Source organism: Camelus ferus, chromosome 8, assembly GCF_009834535.1.
Source record: "Camelus ferus isolate YT-003-E chromosome 8, BCGSAC_Cfer_1.0, whole genome shotgun sequence".
In the NCBI taxonomy this organism is placed as follows: Eukaryota; Metazoa; Chordata; class Mammalia; order Artiodactyla; family Camelidae; genus Camelus; species Camelus ferus.
Genome location: NC_045703.1, coordinates 20,256,887 through 20,272,795, shown reverse-complemented (window position 1 = coordinate 20,272,795; position 15,909 = coordinate 20,256,887). Strand labels below are relative to the sequence as shown.

The following is a 15,909-nucleotide window of genomic DNA, read 5'->3' as shown; positions in this document are numbered from 1 at the left end:
CCAGTAAGTGTTTAACAATCAAATGGGGTGCCCCTGTAAACAACCAATAGGGCTTTGTTGGTGCAAGCTACCAGAATTCAAGCAAAAAAAATGTATACAAATATGTGTATATAATCCATACATATAATAAAGGTTTCTGATTCTTTTGGTAACCGCCTTCCACGGTCTGGGCAATCATTCTAAAATTGTTCCATAACTTCCAAGCTTTACCATAAGGAATTAGAAATCTTTAAAATAAGAAAATAACCAGTCATTAAAAATTGAGTTTATTCATTATTTGTTAGATAAATAACTTTGAAGTGTGTAAGTTCTTCTAGGCATTGTACTGACAACTGAGGATGCAATGGTGAATTAAACAGACAAAAGCCCTGTTTTCATAGAAACTTATTGTTTCCGCCAGTTTATTAAATCAATTAACTCAAGTATGGGAAATTTAGTTTTCTTTTTTGGTGGAATTAAAATTTTTGTTATTAAATATAGAATCTCATAAAAACAAAGGATTGAGAAAAGCTGTGTACCTACTCTTCAGCTTTACAAATGCTAACGTTTGATTTCTTTTTCTATTTTCTTTTGTATGTAATTAAAGTGAACAAACTAGTAAGTTTTGACATATGTATATAGTCTTGAAACCATCATTCAAGAAAATGAACATATTCATCAGCCTCAAAATTTCCTCACGACCTGTTGTAATCTCTTCATCCACAGGTCACCCCCAATCCAAACCCATGTCTAGACAACCATTAATTTGATTTCTGTCACTATAGATTAGTTTGGATTTTCTAGAATTTTGTATAAATGGAATTATACAGTATGTGCTCTTTTTTATCTGGCTTCTTTTTACTCAGCATAATTAATTTGAGATTTATCCATGTTGTTAAGAGCATCAATAATTCACTTCCATTTCTTTGCTGAGTAGTATTCTATGGCATGGATATAGGACAATTTGTTTATTCTTTTACCTGATGATGGACATTTGGACTTTTTCCAGTTTGGGGCTATCTCATAAAAAGTTTTGCAATAAACATTCGCATTCAAGTCTTTGGGCATATGCTTTTATTTCTCTTGGGCAAATCCCAAGAGGTGGAATGGTTTGGTCATGTGATAGATTCATTTTTAACATTTTTAGGAATTGCCAAACCAATTTCCAAAGTGATCATACCATTTTACATTACCCTCAGCTGTGAAGAAGAGTTCCAATTGCTCCAACACTTGATATGATTGGATTTTTAAATTTTAGGTATTCTGAGAGGTATGTAATGGTATCTCATTTTGCTTTTAATTGATCAATGATGTTGAGCACCTTTTAATGGGCTTCTCTGCTACCTGTGTATCTTCTTTCATGAGGTGTCTGATAAATTCATGCATCCATTTATTTAATTGAGCCATTTGTTTTCTTACAATTGAGTTTTAGAAGTTCATTAAATATATATTCTAGCAACAAAGAAATAATAATAAATTTGAGTTCTAAGCTAGACAAATATTGTTGAAGCTCTAGATTTAAAGAGATAGTAAAGAATCCTACAATTACTAAAGCTAAATTGGCACTTGTGAGGGAAGAAAAATTAAAATGATTTCAGAAATTTTTTCTGCTCTATTAGATGCTAGAAGGATTTGGAGCTCTATGAATAGCCTGAGTTTTAAGAAATAATTTAGTTTATTTTTAAAAGATATAATGCTTTTATACAGTTGAAAATTCAAAAGTGGCAGAAAGGTGTACAAGTGAAAATCGTCCACTTCTGTCCCTTAGCTGTCCAGTTCACCTCTCCGTAGGCAGCCGACTTTTATCAGGTTTTTGTGTGTATCCTTCCAGTTAGATCCTCTGTACATCTATGCAAATTCTTTTCACAAGGAATTGAACACTTCACATTGTTCTGCACCATGTTTAACTAAACTATGAGACTCAGATTATTCATTATTAGTATAATGAAGAACTCTTCATGGGTAGGTGTTATCCACTGGACAGGGTATTAGCTATCTGTTGCTGTGCAATAAACCACCTCAGAACTCAGTGGTTTAAAATAACAATTATTTATAAGTATAGCTTGTGAATCTGCAGATTGGCTGAGGGTTGGTTGATTTGGGTTGGACTTGATTGGCAAACTCTGCTAATCTGGACTGCTCATGCTTCTGCAAATTGACTGGTGGGCTCTATTTTAGGTTGGGCTTGACTGACACACCTTACTTGAAGACAATTCTGCTCCAAATGGCTATTACCTTCCCCACAAGACCAGTGAAACAGCTGAGGCAGTGGAAGTACAAGAACATGTAAACCTAATCCATGTAAGTCCCTTTTAAGATACTGCTTGCCTCCCATTTGTCACCATGCTGTAAGTTAAAGCAAATCTCATGCTAAAGCTGAGGACCAGGGAATTACAACTCCCTGGTGCACAGTGAGAGAGCACTGCCAAGTAACACGGCAAGGGATTTGTACAGAGGAGGAGCTGAAGAACGGAGCTGCTGGCGCAATCTACCACAAATGGATGTACCACCATTTATTTAAACAATCCCCTATTAAGAGATTTTCAGCTTTTTGCTATTAAAAACAATGCAGCAATTTTACAATGTTGTGTCAAATTCCAGTGTTCAGCACAATTTTTCAGTCATTCATGGACATATACACACTCATTGTCACATTTTTTTCTCTGTGAGTTATCATAACATTTTGTGTATATTTCCATGTGCTTTACAGTATAATCTTGTTTATCTATTCTACAATTTTGAAATCCCAGTCTATCCCTTCCCACCCTCCACCCCCCTGGCAACCACAAGTCTGTATTCTCTGTCTATGAGTCTATTTCTGTCCTGTATTTACACTTTGTTTTTGTTTGTTTGTTTGTTTTTGTTTTTGTTTTTTAGATTCCACATATGAGCGATCTCATATGGTATTTTTCTTTCTCTTTCTGGCTTACTTCACTTAGAATGACATTCTCCAGAAGCATCCATGTTGCTGCAAATGGCATTATGTTGTCGGTTTTTATGGCTGAGTAGTATTCCATTGTGTAAATATACCACATCTTCTTTATCCAGTCACCTGTTGATGGACATTTAGGCTGTTTCCATGTTTCGGCTATTGTAAATAGTGCTGCTATGAACATTGGGGTGCAGGTGTCATCCTGAAGTAGGGTTCCTTCTGGATACAAGCCCAGGAGCGGGATTCCTGGGTCATAAGGTAAGTCTATTCCTAGTCTTTTGAGGAATCTCCACACTGTTTTCCATAGTGGCTGCACCGAACTGCATTCCCACCAGCAGTGTAGGAGGGTTCCCCTTTCTCCACAGCCTCTCCAGCATTTGTCATTTGTGGATTTTTGAATGACAGCCATTCTGACTGGTGTGAGGTGATACCTCATTGTAGTTTTGATTTGCATTTCTCTGATAATTAGTGATATTAAGCATTTTTTCTTGTGCCTTTTGATCATTTGTATGTCTTCCTTGGAGAATTGCTTGTTTAGGTCTTCTGCCCATTTTTGGATTGGGTTGTTTATTTTTTTCTTATTGAGTCGTATGAGCTGCTTATATATTCTGGAGATCAAGCCTTTGTTGGTTTCATTTGCAAAAATTTTCTCCCATTCCATAGGTTTTCTTCTTGTTTTACTTCTGGTTTCCTTTGCTGTGCAGAAGCTTGTAAGTTTCATTAGGTCCCATTTGTTTATTCTTGCTTTTATTTCTTCTAGGAGAAAATTTTTGAAATGTATGTCAGATAATGTTTTGCCTGTGTTTTCCTCTAGGAGGTTTATTATATCTTGTCTTATGTTTAAGTCTTTGATCCATTTTGAGTTGATTTTTGTGTATGGTGTAAGGGAGTGTTCTAGCTTCATTGTTTTACATGCTGCTGTCCAGTTTTCCCAACACCATTTGTTGAAGAGACTGTCTTTATTCCATTGTATATTCTTGCCTCCTTTGTTGAAGATTAGTTGACGAAAAGTTTGTGGGTTCATTTCTGGGCTCTCTATTCTGTTCCATTGGTGTATATGTCTGTTTTTGTACCAATACCATGCTGTCTTGATGACTGTAGCTCTATAGTATTGTCTGAAGTAAATTTTATTATGATTTGTTCTAGTTCTGTGAAATATGTCCTGGGTAATTTGATAGGGATTGCATTAAATCTGTAGATTGCCTTGGACATTGTGACCATTTTAACAATATTGATTCTTCCAATCCAAGAGCATGGAATATCTTTCCATTTTTTAAAGTCTTCCTTAATTTCCTTCATCAATGGTTTATAGTTTTCTGTGTATAATTCTTTCACCTCCTTGGTTAGATTTATCCCCAGATATTTTATTTGGGTGCTATTTTAAAGGGGATTGTTTCCTTACTTTCTTTTTCTGTTGATTCATCGTTAGTGTAAAGAAATGCAACTGATTTTTGAATGTTAATTTTGTAACCTGCTACCTTGCTGAACTCTTCAATCAGCTCTAGTAGTTTTTGTGTGGACCTTTTAGGGTTTTCTATATATAGTAACATGTCGTCAGCATATAGTTACAGTGGATTTTTAAAAAAATTTTCCCATTTGATTTGTATATCGTAAAGAAATTAACACTTATTAAATTAAGGGCAATCTCAAAAACAAAAGTCCTATAAGTAAGAGCAACAAGTAGAACCATAGTCCAGCCAGTTCACCAGGGAGTCAATGAAAGAGAGAGCTAAGACAGGCCCTCTGGAGGTCAGAACAAATCTTAGAAATAGCTTCAAAAACTACCCCTGCTTGAATTTAATTATTAATTTAATGTCTTATTGCAGACTATCATAGCAAAATACCATGCACAGGGTGATTTAAACAATGTAAATAGATTTTTCTGACAGTGCTGGAGCCTAAGAAGTCCAAAATCAAGGGGTTGGCAGGGTAGGTTACTTTCTGAGACCTCTTGCCTTGGCTTGTAGGCAGTCACCCTCTGTATGCTCACAATACCTTTTCTTTGTGTGCAGCAGAGAGAGGAAGCTCTGGTGTTTATTCCTTTTCTTTTGAGAACACTAACCTCATGGGAGCTCCACCCTCATGGCTTCATCTAAATTTATAACTCCCAAAGGCCTCACCTTCCAAAACCGATCACACTGGGCTTTAGGGCTTCAACATACAAATTGAGGGGCAAGGGGACACACAAATATTCAGTCCATAACATTTATTTTAAACTTAAATAAATTAAATAATTCATTTTAGTTATAAAAGATAGTATAAATGAATGTTTCTTCTTATTTCTGAACTGATGTAAAACACAACTGTATAAAATAGTATGTATATAACTGTATTGTTGGGTCAGAATATATACAGATGTAATATATTTGCCAATAACAGCACCAAGAAGATGGATTGAGCAAAGCTATGTTGGGCTAAGGAAATGACACCGGATGGTAACTTGAATCCTAGGAACATATGTAGAGAACCAAAAACAAGTAAATAATAAGGTTACCATAACAAACTCGGTGAATATAAACTTACTCTCCTTTCTTCTCTCAGCCTGTATAATACACATAAAATGATACAAGCTAGTAGTTATAACAAAGTATTGGTGGATTAATAACTTACTATAATGTAACATGTATAACAATAATAGGGTGAAAGGGGAAAGAGAGAATAGAGCTGCACAGAAGTAATGTTTCTATATCACATTGTAATTAAGTTTGTAGAAGTCTGAAGTGGATTCTGATAATATGTATATAGTAAGCCCTAGTGTAATCACCAACAAAATGTTTTAAATAATGAAAAAAGTAATTACAGTAATTAAAATATTACTTTAAAAATATTCACTTAATTCAAAAAAGAGCAGTAGGGGGAACAGAAACAAAAAAACAGAAGTAGTAATATTAAATGTGAATGGATTAAATAATCCAGTCACAAGGTAGAAATTGTCAAACTGGATAAGAAACACCATCCACCTATATGTTGTCTACAGGAGAAACACTTTAGGTTCAAAGGTGCAAACAGACTGAAGGTAAAAGAATGGAAAAAGTTATATCATGCAAACAGCAACTACAGAAATGATAATAATAGTATCAAATACAATAGACTTCCAAATGAAAAGAAAATGTTACTAGAGATAAAGAGGGCATTTTGTAATGAAAGAATCAAACTACCAAGATGTTACAAACATATATGCACCTATATGAAATACATGAAGCCAAAATAAACAGAATTGAAAGGAAAAATAAGCAATTTGACAAAAACAGTTAAAGAGTTAAATACAACCCCCCCCCCAATGGATAGAACATCTAAGGAGAATATTAACAAAGGAAATAGAAAACTTGAACATTGTATGTAAAATAGATCTAACAGATATCTATAGAATACTCCACACACAAAAAATACACATTTGTCTGAGTACATGGAACATTCTCTGAAACAGACTACATGCTAGGCTATAAAACAACCCTCAATAAATCTAAAGGGATTGAAATTGTACAAAAGTATTTCTCTGATCATAATGGAGGGAGATTAGAAATTAATAACAAAAAGGAATTTGGGATATTTACAAATAGTGAGGAAATTAAACAGTACACTGCTAAATAACCAATGGGTCAAAGTAGAAACCAAAAGGAAAACTAGAAAATATTTTAGGATGAATGAAAATGTAGATACAACATACTAAAATGCATGAGATGCAACTAAAGCGTAACAGGAGGCATTCAGCCTGCAGTCTGGTTTGCAGGATTGAGAGAAGCCATACAACACAAGATTTTCCCAGGAGGGAACAGCATGTGTGAGTGGGCACATCCATAGGAAAAATCTGAGGAAGCCTCAGAATCCTTAGCTGGACTGATCAGTAAAGGTATTGACCTCCTGAAGCTACTCTGTAGAGACTGGAGGAGGGGAGTGCTCTTCAAATGAGAAAATAGCAGCGCAAGAGTTCAAGGAACATGACAAATCAAGGAAATAAACTACCAAAGGAACACAATAATTTTCTAGTACCTGATCACAAAGAAATGGAGATCTACAAATTCTTGGACCAAAAAAGTGAGGAAAAAAATGTTTTAAGGAAACTCAGCTACAAGAGAAATCAGATAGGTAACTCAATAAAATCAGGAAAGCAATACATGAACAAAGTAAGAGAGTAAGCAGAAAGAAAGAAATAAGAACCAAACATAAATTCTGCAGGTGAAGAACACAATGAGTGAAATGAAAAATGCAATGTAGAGCATCCAAGCAGACTTGATCAAGGAGAAGAAAGAAACTATGAATTCAAAGAAAATTCATTTAAAATTATCCAGTCAGATGACAAAAAAAGAAAAAAGAATGAAAAAGAGTAGAGAAAGCCTATAAGAATTATGGGGCACCATCAAAAGAAACAAAATTTGCATTCTGAGAGTACCAGAAGAAGAGAGAAAGGGTCAGAAAGCTTATTTTAAAAAATAATGGATGCCATTATGGAAGACAGTATGGAGATTCCTTAAAAAACTAAAAATAGACTTACCATATGATCCAGGTGATCCCACTCCTGGGCATATATCCAGAGGGAACTCTAATTCAAAAAGATACATGCACCCCAATGTTCATAGCAGCACTAGTTTCCATAGCCAAGACGTGGAAGCAACCTAAATGTCCGTTGACAAATGAATGGATAAAGAAGATGTGGTATGTATATGTGTGTGTGTGTGTGTGTATACACACACATACACAATGGAATACTACTCAGCAATTTTAAAAAAGAATGAAATAATGCCATTTGCAGCAACATGGATGGACCCAGATATTATCATACTAAGTGAACTAAGCCAGAAAGAGAGAAAAATACCATATGACATCATTTATATTGTAGAACCTAAAAAAATGACACAAATGAACTTATTTACAAAACAGAAACAGACTCATAGACATAGAAAAAAAAACTTGTGGTTACCAGGGGAAAAGTCAGGGGAGTGGAGAGATAAATTGGGAGTTTGGGATTTGCAGATACTAACTACTATACATAAAATAGACAAACAACAAGATTCTACTGTGTTGCACAGGAAACTATATTCAATATCTTATAATAACCTATAATGAAAAAGAATATGAAGAGAAATATATATGCATATATATGTATAGCTGAAACACTATGCTGTAAACCAGAAATTAACACAACATTGTAAACCAACTATACTTCAACAAAAAATTTTTTTAAAAAGAAAGAATGATTGAAAACTTACCAAATTGGGGCAGAGATATGGGCATCCAGCTACCTGAAGCTTATGGGTCCCCATCCAGATTCAACCAAAAGAAGAATTCCCAAGATGCAGTATCATAAAACTGAAAATATCAAAGACAAATAGAGAATTTTGAAAGCAGAAAGAGGGGAGAAACTCATCTCATACAAGGGAACCTTCATGAGACTATGAGTAGATTTCTCAGCAGAAACCTTGTAGGTCACAAGAGAGTGGAATGATATATTCATAGTGCTGAAAGAAAAAAAAAATGCCAACAGGAACACTTTGCACAGTAAAGCTGTCCTTCAGAAATGAAGGAGATTTAAAGACTTTCCCAGACACACCAAAGCTGAGAAAGTTCATCACCACTACCCCTACCTTATAAGAAATGCTAAAGGGATTTCTTCACACTGAAATGAAAGAATGCTAGTTAGTAACATAACACATGAAAATGTGAAACACTCTGGTAAAAGTAAGCATATAGTCAGATTCAGAATATTTTGTATTGTACTGGTGATATGGAAATTCCTTTAGTATAAAAATTATAAGACAAAAGTACTAAAAAAACAGCTATAGTTGCAATGATTTTTAACAGATACACAACATAAAAATATGTAAGTTTTGACATCCAAAAACATACAATGAGAGGAGGAGGTCAAATGGTACGGTTTTTGTATGCAATCAACATTAACTTATCAGCTTAAAATAGACTGTTATAACTGTGAGATGTTTATGTAAGCCTCATGGTAATCGCAAAGCAAAAACCTATTGTAGATACAAAAAAGAGAAAGAGAAAGCAATGAAAATATACCACTACATGAAATCATCAAATCACAAAGGGAGACAGCAAGAGAGAAAGAATAGAACAAAGGAACTACAAAACATTCCAAAAAAGCTTTAACAAGAAGGCAATAGTAAGTCCTTAGCTATCAATAATTACTTTAAATGTAAATAAATTAAATTTTCCAATCAAAAGACCTAGAGTTGCTGAATGGATAAAATAAAAATAAGATCTAACTATATGATGCCTACAAAAGACTCATTTTAGGTTTAAGGACATAGGCTGAAAGTGAAAGGATGAAAAAATATACAATGGAAATATATAAATATTTAATAATAAAATGAAAATAATAAATAAAAAAATATAAATGGAAATCAAAAGAGAGCAGGGACAGCTATACTTATATCAGAAAAAAATAGACTTTAAGTCAAAAACCCTAACAAATGACAAAGAAAGTCATTATGTTATGATAAAGGGGCCAATTCATCAATAGAATTTAACAATTGTAAATATATAGGCACTCTCATTGGAGCACCTAATCATATTAAGTAAATTTTAACAGATCTGATGGCAGAAATAGATGGCAACACAGTAAGTCTGAGACATCAGTAGCCCACTTTTGACAATGGCTAAATCATCCAGACAGAAAAGTAATAGGGAAAAACTGGACTTGAGCTCTACTTCTGGCCTAATGCATGTAAAAGATATATACAGAATATTCCATCCAAAAGCAATGGAATACAGCTTCTTCTCCAGCACACATGGAACATTCTCTGGGAGAGATCATATGTTAGGCCACAAAATAAGTCATAACGAACTTAAGAAGACTGAAATCATACCACCTATTTTTTCTAAACACAATGGTATGAAACTCGAAATCAATAACAGAAAGCTGAAATTTTTACAAATACATGGAAATCAATACACTTCTGAACAACCAATGGGTCAATGAGGACATTAAAAAGGGAAGGTAAAAATATATTCATAAAAACAAAAGTGGAAACACAACACATGGAACAGCAGCAATAGCAGTTCTGACTGAACAATTGGCAAAGGACCTGAATAGGCACTTTTGCAAAGAAGACATACAAATGACCAACGGTGCTCAACATCACTAATCATCAGGAAAATACAAATCAAAACCACAATGAGATACAACTCACATTAGTTAGCTTTTATCAAGGAGATAAGAGATAAGTTCTGGTAAGGATGTGGAGAAAAGGGAACCCTTGTACACTGTTGGTGGGAATGTAAATTGGCACAGCCATTATGGAAAACAATATGGAGGTTTCTCAAATATTAAAAATGGAACTACTATATGATCCCACAATTCAACTTCTCGGCATATATTCAAAGAAAGAAATCAGTATCTTGAAGAGATATCTACACTCCCATGATCATTGCAGCATTATTCACAGTAGCCAAGATGCAAACAGCCTAGGTGTTCATTAGCATATAAATAAAGAAAATGTGGTGTATATATACACAAGGGAATATTATTTAGCCATGAAATAGAAGGAGATCCTGCCACTTGTGACAACATAGATAAACCTGGAGGGCATTATGTTAAGTGAAATAAGCCAGACAGAAAAAGACAAATACTGTATGGTATCACTTATCTATGGAATCAAAAAAAATTTAAATTTATAGACACACAGAGTAGAATGGTGGCTGCCAGGGGCTGAGGGTGGGGGAAATAGGGAGCTTATTGGTCAAAGGGTACAAACTTACTGATGAATAGTTAGGAGATGAATAAGTTATGAGGATCAAAAGTACAGCATGGTGTCTATGTGAGTAGATCTTAGACCACACACACCCAACGTTAACTGTGTGAGATGGTGGATGCATGAATTAACTTGATTGTGGTAGTGGTTTCACAATGTATACATGTATCAAATCATCCCATTGTATACTTTAAATATGTATTTAATTTTATACCTCCATTATAGCTCAATAAACCTAGTGGGAAAATCTGTAAAATATTGCTGAAAGATCTTAAGGACACCTAAATAAATGAGTAGAAATCCTTTGTTAATGTATTATAAGACAATATTAAGATGGCAATATTCCACAAATTGATCTACTACTGATTCAAAATAATCCCTGTTAAATTCTCTGTTGCAATTTCTACAGAAATTGACAGGTTGATCCTAAAAGTATTAAAGAAATTCCAGAGACCCAGAATAGCCAAATGATCTTGAAAAAGAACAAAGTAGGACATCTTTGCTTACACCTGACAACTTCAAATCACATCATACAGCTGCATTAATCACGAGAGTGTAGCATCAGGGACAGACTTGTAGATCAGTGAGACAGAACTGAGAGTCCATGTATAAACCCTCACTTTTAAGTTCAGCTGGTTTTTGACAAGGGCGCCAAGACCATTCAACAGGGAAATAATTATCTTTCAACAAGTAGTGCTGAGACAGCTAGATATCCACATGCAGATAAAATAAAGTTGGTCTCCTTCCCTACATACAGGCAAAAACATTAACTCCAAATGGATCACAGAAGTAAATGTAAGATCTACAACTAAAAAACTCTTAGAAAGAACATAGGAGTAAATTCATGTGACATTGGGATAGGGAAATTCTTTTAGATATGATGCAAAAGCACAAACAATAACAAAAATATGTATCAATGAATTTTATCAAAACTAAAAATGTTTATGCTTCAGAGAACACTATCAAGAAAATGAAAAAAGATAACCTACAGAATGGGAGAAAATATTGATAAATCCTGTATCTGATAACAGATTTATACCCAGAATATGCAAGGAACTCTTACAACTCAATAAGACAAACCTGTATTTTAAATGGGCAAAGTATCTGAATTGACATTTCTCCAGAGAAGATATACAAATAGCCAGTAAGATGCTCAATATCATTAGCTATTAGGAAAATGCAAAACAAAACCACCATGAGATAATACTTCATCCCCACTAGGACGGCTATAATCAAAAAGACAAGTAATGACAAGCATTGGTGAGAACTCGGGGAAAGTGGAGTCCTCATGCATTGCTGCTGGGAATGTTAAATTGTGCAGCTGCTTAGGAAAACAGATTGACAGCTCCTCAAAATGTTAGGCAAAAGGTTACCATTTGACTCAGCAGTTGCACCCCGAGGTAAATATCCCAGAGACATGAGTACATATGAGTAAACATCTGAGAGTTTTGAGTACATATACGCCAAAACTTGTAAATGAGTGTTTACACCATTATTCACACTAGCCAGAAAGTGTTTTCACACTTTGGATGTTGTTTGGACAGTGTTTGAACATTATTCCCAAATATAGGACAACTGATAAATGATAAACAAATACGACATATTTGTTTATAATAATGTCAATATTATAGTGATAACATTATTTGACAATAAAAATGAAGTACTAATACATGCTATAACATGAATGAATCTTATAATTATGCTATATGAAAAAAAGCCAGTCTTAAGAGGCCACGTATTGTATGATTCTATTTATTTAAATATCGAGAATAGGCAAATCCATAGAGACAGAAAGTAGTTTAGTGGCTGCCCAGGTCTGGAATTGGTAGTGGGGGAAATGGAGAGTATCTGCTAATGGATAAGAATTTCTCTGAGCGGGGATGATGGAAATGCTCAAAAATTGATTTGATTTTGGTGATGGTTGCATAACTCTGTGACTATGCTAAAAAAAAAACCCATTGAATTGTATACTTTAAATGGATTAATTATTCAGTATGTAATTATATCCCGAAACTGTTAAAAATAATAACAAGATTCTTTGAATTAAAAGAAACACCATTGGATAAGTAAGTTTCAAGCATAATAATGACCATAAATAAGAGAGTCCTGGGAGAGCTTGGCAGAAATCTCCTGCAATACTAATCAGTTTATGGTTCCCCAAACTTGTCATACTTTTTCTTTCTCTTTTTCTATTTTCTGAAATTCAAAACTCTGCTCAGAGAATTTTCCACATACATATTTCTTCGCCTGCCTGGTAAACTCAGATTCATTCTCTAATATTGGCTTAACATCACCTTCTTTTTGAAACATGTTGGCTTCAGACAGCGTGCACTACTCCATCCTCTGTCCTGCCCAAGCGAGTTATGATACCTCATGTATGATAATTATTTGTTACATAATTGACTTCTAGATCAGACTATCGTCCTTTCTTATTTGTATCTTCAGTGTCCAGAAAAGCACCTAATGAAGAACTAAATGGATGGATGGATGGATAAATTACAAATTAGTTACAAGTTCTCAATCATCTTTAATCTTGGTGAAGTTTGAAATACGACAGTAATCAATCTGATGCCTTGCTAGCTAACAGGAATTTTAGAATAAATTTTAACTTTTCAGAAAAAATTTTAGAAATTGTAGCACAGCACCTTTATTGGAAACTGACCTTTTACTCTCTTTCCTAAAGAAAAAAAAAATGAGTTACTCTATGGGGAAAACAGACTTAAAAAATAATACACTTTTCATGATACAGGTTCAATACTGAGATATTCACTGCATCAAACAATGGAATTTAGCTTGGCACTTAAGCAGCTGGATGTTATGAGAAGTTTTGAAATTAAGACAAAACTTATCAGAGTTGACATAAAGAAGATATTTAAAAACATATCAATACTAATTTGGACATTGTGACTGAAAGATGTTTTTAGAGAGTTGTCTTATATATGTTCTATATGGCCGATGTGACAAATCATAGGCCGTTCATTCTAACATTTTTTTTTAATCTTTGGACAGAATGAAAAAAATGTACTTATGAGATCACCAGTTGTACCTAATATGAAAAGTAGAGTTCCTAGTTATTTGAGCATGAGATATTATTTACTATAATTCTCAATAGCTTTGCTGAACTTGATTTTCTATTAAAATATCTTACAAATTCTTTCATGTGTATAATTTCATTATAAATTGATTTTCAGTTAAGAAAAACAGACACCTAACCCATGTTTCCATTTTATGATAAAATCTTTATTGCGAAAATATTTTTACTTTCAAGAAAACTGCAGCAATATACTATCAGTACAAATATCGCACAAGTTTTGTTTCCATTGTTTGCCTTTGTATTCCTTAAAGTTCATGGCTTAAAAACAGATCACGTGGTGGTAGATTTTTTTACGATTAAGAATTAGAGAAGTGATCTGCTTTGTCTCTTGAGGGCCTTTTAGAGCCCAGTGCAGTTATCACCCAGGTAGAGGCCCATCTGAGACCTCTCTGTCTTTTCTAAGCCCAAGTCCGCTTGCTTATTACTAAACTCCAACTGGTGGGCTGGCAAATGGGCCATGTTTAAAGAAATTTCCAGGACATGGAATTTGGGCTAGGCTTAGCTATCATCACAACAAATAATAAAGTACTCAGTGCAGAAATAATTTTTCTATCTTAGAATTTTTCACAGCCCTTGGTATTTTTCTTGTGGAGTTTATCACTTTCCACCTTGCTTTATGGTTACTTACATGCAGTGCTTACTCCCCCAATTATATTGTAAGAGACTAAGTTTTACTCATCTTTTTATAACCCATACCACTTTCTACAGAGAGTTAGCTTATTTGAGTTACCCTAATCAATGTCATTTGAATGTCAAGTTGCTCATTTAATTTCTCTAAATTCAAGTGTGGAATTGTGACAATGCCAAAGATGTTCAGAGAAAATTTTAGCTTTACCGTGATTGTAAACATCAATCATACAATAATGAAACTTGTCTTATAGATCAACTTATATGTAGATAAGATACCATTGTCTTTCTCTAGTTCTCTTTTTTTAATGTATCTTTTATTCATTTATTTTATTTTTGGGTGGGAGAGGTAGTTAGAGTTTTTTGTTTGTTTTGTCCTTTATGGAGGTACTGGGGATTGAACCCAGGACCTTGTGCATGCTAAGCATGTGCTCTACCACTGAGCTATGACCCCCACTCCAGTTCATTTTCTTGAAAAGTCAGCATCTCACGGAAGTACTTCCTGTAAGAGGGCTCCTTGATATTTCAGCGCCCTCCAGAGGCCCCCAGAATATCTTGACACTAACCTTGGAGAAGACACATTTACGCTGCTGATAGAAACCCACAGTTTTGCACTGGAGGCATAAAGCTTGTGGGGTCCTGCAGCACCTGGCTTATCTTCCTGGGACTGAAGCAGCCTCTGCCAGAATGTACATCTCAGCTTCCTGGAGAACCTGGCCCTTGGGTCGCCCGCTCTTGGGAGCTGATCATAGGTCAGAGAGGCAGGTTCCCAAGGGATGTATCAGGTGACCTTCAAAATGTGGAAAGAAAATATTAGGACTTCTATTTACATATTTCGTCTAAAAACATTAAAGAAATCGTACTTTATTATTAATGTTTAATACACAGATTGCCAAAATATGGTACTCAGTATATCCCAAGGTAAAAAGGGGACAGTTGATGCTGGTGCCCTCCTTTCTTTGTTTGCTTCAGTTTATCAGAGCAGTAATCCTGGCCCTAATTCTAATCCTAACCATCACCAGGGGGAGCAGATGCTGTAGATAGCACGCCCTGTAGTTGTCCTGAGATCACCTTAGGTATGGTGAGCACTTGGCAGCAAGCTAAAAGCCTTCCACCTCTAACACCAGTATCTCTCTTCTTCTCTGTCTGATTCTTCAGCACCACGAGTGTTTGCTCCGCCAAAGACAAGTCCAACCTGGAAGTGAAGGGAGAAAACCGCCAGGGACATCCATTAACCACGGGGGATGAAAGTCGGTGGGCAAGTGCTCTCACCGCACCCTCATCCAGGAACGATGATGGCTCTGAGGTATGTCCCACATGGCTTCTCAGGGGGTCACTACTGGGATTGGGTCCACAGCACAACGTGTCATCACCACTCGCTGTGTCTCACTGCGCCTACGCCCTCCCTGTGCTTTCGAGAGTCACCTCCCAAGAAAACAACCCGCTCTTAGTCCTTCCCTCAGGGGCTGCTATTGAGGGAACCCAAGAAGTCGGGTGAAGTGAATGTTCGTACTATCTCGTTATCTAGTTAACTAATGCTCATATGATGGACACATGTTTTTAAAAGA

The 15,909-nt window shown here is 35.1% G+C and overlaps 1 long non-coding RNA gene across 1 annotated transcript in view; it reads left to right on the top strand.

The window, feature by feature from the left end:
* The first annotated feature begins 2,077 nt into the window (after window positions 1-2,077).
* The window catches only part of LOC116665287, a 43,276-nt gene continuing 29,444 nt past the window's right edge, over window positions 2,078-15,909 (top strand). The window contains exons 1-2 of the long non-coding RNA XR_004321823.1: window positions 2,078-2,280; window positions 15,500-15,647. This is a non-coding gene — a long non-coding RNA (uncharacterized LOC116665287). The remainder of the gene's footprint in view (window positions 2,281-15,499; window positions 15,648-15,909) is intronic.